Source organism: Chelonoidis abingdonii, chromosome 4, assembly GCF_003597395.2.
Source record: "Chelonoidis abingdonii isolate Lonesome George chromosome 4, CheloAbing_2.0, whole genome shotgun sequence".
Lineage (NCBI taxonomy): Eukaryota > Metazoa > Chordata > Testudines > Testudinidae > Chelonoidis > Chelonoidis abingdonii.
In genome coordinates, this window is record NC_133772.1 from 29,109,188 (window position 1) to 29,115,382 (window position 6,195).

A 6,195-nucleotide genomic window follows, 5' to 3' on the forward strand; every position below is an offset into this window, starting at 1 on the left:
ACCCACAACAAATTTTGAAGGAAAGCCAACATTGTCCGTGCATTTCCTTTTCTGCTGTTTAAAAATCCCCATTTTCGATCAAAGAAGTTTTTGAACGAAAATATTTTGTCCAACCCTTTAAAGAGCTTAGTGCCTTTTATCAATCTGCTGAGAAACATGATACCTTGTAAAGGTGACTTGAAAAGAAGTTCTGTCAAAACTGGGTTGTGCATAGATGCGGAAGTTTTTTTTAAATGTTTTATTTTTCCCCAAGGCTTGCCTGGGCAGGGGGGGCAGGGTGAAGTGGGGTAATTGTCTCAGGCCCCACAGGCCCCCACAGGAATATAGTATTCTATAATATTGCATTTTTTATTGAAGGGGTCCCTGAAATTGCTTTTGCCCCAGGCCCCTGAATCCTCTGGGCATGCTCCTGTGGCTGCCACTAGAGCCACCCTGTTAAGTTGGAGCATCATGGACCCCTTTGATGCCACGGCTCACAGCTACCTCTGCCCCAGCACCATAGGTGCGGCTGACAATGCGGGTGCTCAGCAAACCATGGCAGCCATCTTGGCCACGTGGCCCTGGACAACTTCCCCATACAGAGGCTGCAGGAGAGCCAGGGCTTCCAGCACAGCCCAGCCTGTGCCATCATTATTCACAGTCCAGAGCCAGTGACAGCTCCTGTCTGAACCCCTGACCCAGCACCAGCCACCACCTCCTACCTAAGTCTCCTTCTCCAGCCACCTCCCATGGGGCAGGGCTGAGGACCAACAGGGTGGCATCCATTGGGCCATGGAACTAGAAACCATCTCCCATCTCGCACAGCCCTCTCTATAACATATGGCTAGTCCTCAGTGGTTCACTGGCGACCCTCCACATAGCCTTCTCTCTCTAGAGCCAGGGTTACAGTCTACTAAGCCCTTTTCATCATAGCCTGCAAGGAGGATGTGTGAGAGAACTCCCACAGTTCTCTGTTGTCTCCTGGGAGCTAATTATCAGAACAGTTTAGCCTTCTGTCCTGACAGAGGCCGACCTTCCCTCCACGGAGATGTTCCTGTAGTGGTGGTTAGGGGAACCGAGGCCCGCTTCTCACCTGGGTTCTGGCCAGGGACCACTAATGTAGTCAGCTTGTGCAGCCAACCTTTCACCGCAGAGTTGCTACATTTCCCTGGCTCCACTTTCCCCATAGCTCTCCTTATTCTTCCTCTTCTAACTCTCCTTAGGTTTCCCTTAAAACGTTTGAGGGTGTCTTCCTCTAACGCCACCTTCAGCGACTTCCTTTCCGCTGGCTCCCTGCTCCCTGCTCTGACTGGATGAGCCCATTTTAGATATCTGCAGGGCCTTAAGTAGAGTCATGGTGTCCACATTAGCCTGGAGCAGCCCCCTGCTCTGGTCAGATCAAGGGAACAGAAAACTGCTATACGCCAGTGGGCCAGTATAATCTGCTTCTGCTATAACGCCTGTCTGCCCAGCGGCCGGGTCTATCACACAACAGCACATACCAGCCTCATGGTGGGGGTGGTGTACCCAAATCACAGCTCCATATGGTCAATATCAGGCGGAATTCTAAAAATAGTAAGCTCACCGTCAATATTGTAAATCGACATTTCACGAATGTTGAGATATCGTGGATTCCTGACCAAAATGAGCTGGGGGCAGTTTGCAGCCATTGTAGAAGGGGTCACAGCATTGTCACCCTAGTTCAGAGCAAACCGCTGGCCTCAGCGGTGCGAACCTCAGAGCTTGGGTGTCCGGCAGAGTAAGGCTGCTGGCAGGAGCCCAGCTCTGAAGGCCAGCGGATGTGCCTAAACCACTAGCAGCAGAGAAGTGAGGGTGGCATAGTATGAGAGGGGCCATCACTTTTTTGGGAGAGGAAGGGCTGGTCTTATAGGTTGGCAACAGTCTTCATGGTCAGAGGTCAGCCATCCCAAAGCCCCTTAAGCCTCTGAGTGCTGGGATCAGAGCAGGGAGGGGCAGGGCTGGGGGTTCCTACCATGTACTGAGCTCCAGCTGCTAATCCCATCCATGCTGGGGTGAGATGGGTCTTCTGTTTCCCCTGCATGGGCCACTCCCTGGGGCAGGTTACAGCCACCTCCAGGATCCTCCCCTGGTTTCAGGAAGCACCATGGCTGATGGCTGGGAACCCAGTTCTGAAGGGAGCATGACCGCCAGCAGCAGCACTCAAGTGAGGGTGGCCACCCTTATATTTGTGCTACCACCACCTGCAGCACAGAAGTAAGACTGGCAATACCATACCATGCCACCCTTGCCTCTGCAGTGCTGCCATCAGTGACAATGCCTTCAGAGCTGGAAGGCCCAAGAGCAGTGGCTGCTGGCTGGGAGCCCAGCACTGAAGGCAGTGCTGCCACCACCAGCAGCACAGAGGTAAGGCTGGCATAGTATTGGGGGGAGCTGTCACTTTGGGGGACAGGGCAGGACAGGTCCATCCTTATGGATGGACAACCCCCACGGTGCTGTGGCACACACACAGCCAGCCCAAGGCCCCTTTAACCACTGAGTGGTAGGTCTGGAACCGGGAAGGGGCAGGTTTAGGGCACCCCAGCTGAGGGCTTCTCCTGTCTGCCGGTCTCTACACTTCAACCTCCAACACCTCGCCTGCCTGCAGGAAGCTGCTGCTGATCGCAGTGCAGTAGTGAGGATGGAAATACCATACCATGAACCTTCACTTCTGGGCTGCTGCTGGTGGCAGTGCTGCCTTCCGAGTTGGGCTCCCGGCCTGCAGCCGTCACTCTCCAGCCACCCTGCTTGTGAGGCACCACAGCAGCCCAGAATTGAGGGTTCATGGTATGGTATACCAAATCCTGCAACCCGGAACAATAGCCAGATTTCCTGGGGTAGACCGGATTTCATGATCTGTAATGCATTTTTCACAGCTGTGAATTTGGTAGGGCTCGGTAGCCTCCCTGGGTGGAACTTACCCTGAGTACTATAAACATAGCACCCTGCAATCCAGCTTCCCTTCGCTGCCCCCTTCCTTGGCTTGTAGACATCCTAGCAACGGTAACAATCTCTCATCCAATAAAACTATATGCCAGCCACAGCTCACAGGTCAGTATCAATGTGGTTGAATGGCTTTAAGTTCATATCTAACCTCTGAGAGAAGTCTGAGAACAAACCATTCTTGCTGCTACAACCTGACTCTGCCAAAGGGGTTTTTAATCTTAGTATTTGGAGCTGTGGTGGAAAAGGAATTGCAGGATGGCAGAAGATTCAGACGGTGCTTAAACTAGTAACAAATAAATAAATGCCATTTGTGAAAGTTTGCTGTGATGGGGAATTAGGAGGCAGGGCGAAATAGTGATAGAGGTGACTGGAGCTGCAGCAAAGGGAGGGGGACTATGTAGAGTGGGATATTGGGACAGGATATAAGGTGGTGGGAGGGAGGCTGAGCAGATGTGAGTCACGCCGCTATTCTTCCCTCCCATATATGCCCTGAGGTCTGGGAGAGGGGGTCTGTTGCTTTGGGGGAGTCTGAGCCCATCTCTTTGCCCCTGTATCTGCCAGGCTAGGGAGTCCCTGCCCCTTTACAGGGGTGTCTAACTGCTTTACTTGCCTCCACTCAGGTGTGCTGGGATCTAGGGGACTCTTCCTCTCTAGGTGGTATCTGACTTTCTTTCCTTGCCCTTTGTGTGAGCCGGCATCCAGGGAAGCCCTGTTCCTCTGGCGGGGAGCTGAGTGCAGCCATCCCAGGAGCATGCACCAAAACCACACTACTAGATTGGGGTGAGGAACTAAGAACGAGAAGGCTTGGTGCCTAGCACAAGCTCCCAATCACTGACCAGGGAGAGGGGCTGAGAACATCCACTGAGATGAATGGAGCTATTGTCCCAGGCTGTATCGTCTCATGGTGCTTCCTTCAGCAGATACCATACACCAGATCCATGGGCCCCGTCACATTGCTCAGACACCACTGTATTTCAGAATTGTCCATGCTGGTGTGATGGATTTATTTCCAATCTGCCAGGTGATCAGGCTGAAGTCTGGGATCTTTAGGGAGGAGATGAAGGAGCACACCAAGTTTAAAGCTTTATTAACCAAATAACAGTGGTGAGTGCTGGCATGCCCCACATAACTCAGAGGAAGAGGAAAGTATATGGCCCCTCCCTAACTCTCTACTTACACCTGCACAACCCAGGCTACCAAGCCTGGGTGTAATGTAAGGAAGAAGGGTGAGGGTAAGGGTAGATGAGAGTTCTGCCTGTGCACAGGCCGTAGGGTCTCTCTAAATCTTGACTTGCTTTCTTTCAGAAGAGTTTTAATCCTGGGTTTTTTCTGGGGGTTTTCACTCCAGGGACCCCGTCCCCAGTGCTCTTGGTATCAGTCCAAACGGCTTCTGCAGCTCCCTTAGTTTCCCAAACACACAGTTTCAGTGTCACGAGGACTGTTGTTCTTCAATCACTGATTTTGCAATTTACTGTTTTGCAAACCTTCAGTTCTGTCTGCTCAGTTCCCTTTCTCATGCTGGCCGTTGGAGCTACTAGCCTTCTGGCTGTTGGCTAAAGGCTTCTGTTGTTTGAGCTACGTAGTTGTTTTGTGCCTGGCCTTCGGCTTCAATTTCGTTCCTTATCTTTGCGGCCTATTGGATCATCAGTAATGCCATTCCTTTCTTCCTTCTTCCCCCTTCGCCTCTGAACCTCAAAAATCTCTCACCCCACTCACACGCTTCAACCTTCCCAAGATACTTTCCAATGCATAAAAAGGGCGTTAACAAATATCAACTGCTGGTGTTGCCCGGGGTGAGGCATTTTATTCTGACATTGGCCGATCTGGAGATAGCAAAGAGTGCTGCTGATTAATTTATAGAGTTTTACAGCTGAGTTGCTAGGTTGGCTACAGTTAAAATTGAGTAGGCTTCTGTTTAAAACCAATTCTCTAGTGGCTCTGAAATCCCATACTACTTGGATGTCTTGAATTTGGGCTGCCTCCTGGAGATATGGAGTAGGAGGAGGAATGAGTGGCCACACATCACATTTTGGTCTAAGTCATCGTGCAGACAGTGCTACAGGTGAGAAGAACTCGCTGCAGTTTTCAGTGTAGCAACAGCTTGATCCTGCTGTCCATATCACATCTGTTCAATTTTACAACCCCTTACACCTCCTACCTTCAGGTACATGATGACTATCTAACACTAACTGTCATTTATCTTCATGCATACACACCTCACTGATACCGTCTCCCAGGCAGAAGACCTGGGCTCATTAGTGACACAACGTGACAAGCTCAGCACTGGGTGACAATACATCTCTCAGGTATCTGTGAATCTTCCTCTGATCACACCTGTGGGAGAGCAGGAAGAGGGGCTCACCTCTGTTGAATGGAACAGCTCCCCAAACCAACTCTTCTCAATACAGCTCTGCTCAGTGCTCCAGCATTACCCCTCCCCATTCAGTACAGCAACATGTAACGCGTGAGGACAGCTGTGCCCAGGGGCAGGACCTTAAACTTGCTCATGCTTTGGTTTTCAGATGTGGAGTTTTGCTGGGTTGACATTCTGGAAGGGGGCCAGTCGTGATAGAACTTTCCTTCACATCCGTGGCAACAATTAAATCCCGTTGGGTTGCGTGAATGCTAGCCGGCGTGCAGGAGCGGAGCACGGATTGGACCCAGTCTTGCTCCGTGGCCGAGCTTTATGGAACAAGAGCATGGCCGTGGCGCAAGGAAGCGATCGGTTGTCGAGAACACCTAGAAACTCAGCATCCAGGAATCACAACGGTGCAGACGAAGGAGGTAATCAAGTCTTATCCCCGAGTTTGTCTGCTAGCCTACTGCCTTCTGCCTTCGCTGGGAGTTCTCTGATGTTGATTTAGCTACAATAAACATGAGTTCGCTAGGTCCTGGCAATATATTGCATTGTCTTGGGGTAATGACCTTGACAGCCACATCCAGAAGCCGCTTCCTATTTGTTGTAGGTGACCTGCCCAGCTGGATCCCATGACCCCACTTCCAATTGCTGATTAGGAACCAATGTGAATCCAGCTCTGTCAATGAGCACAGCACAGAGTATTAGGCACGCCCTTGGGAACGGTGGAGAAGGAGCACAGCAGAGGTAAGGATGCAGCATTGGAAGAGCCAGAATGGAGCGCTCCCATCCCAGCAGCACCCTCTCTCAATGGAGACGCCGTTCGCAAGCAATGCTATAAGAGCCAGTGGTGCATGCTAGGACTGTGGTTCGGATTAAGGAGGGCCCCCAGCGGT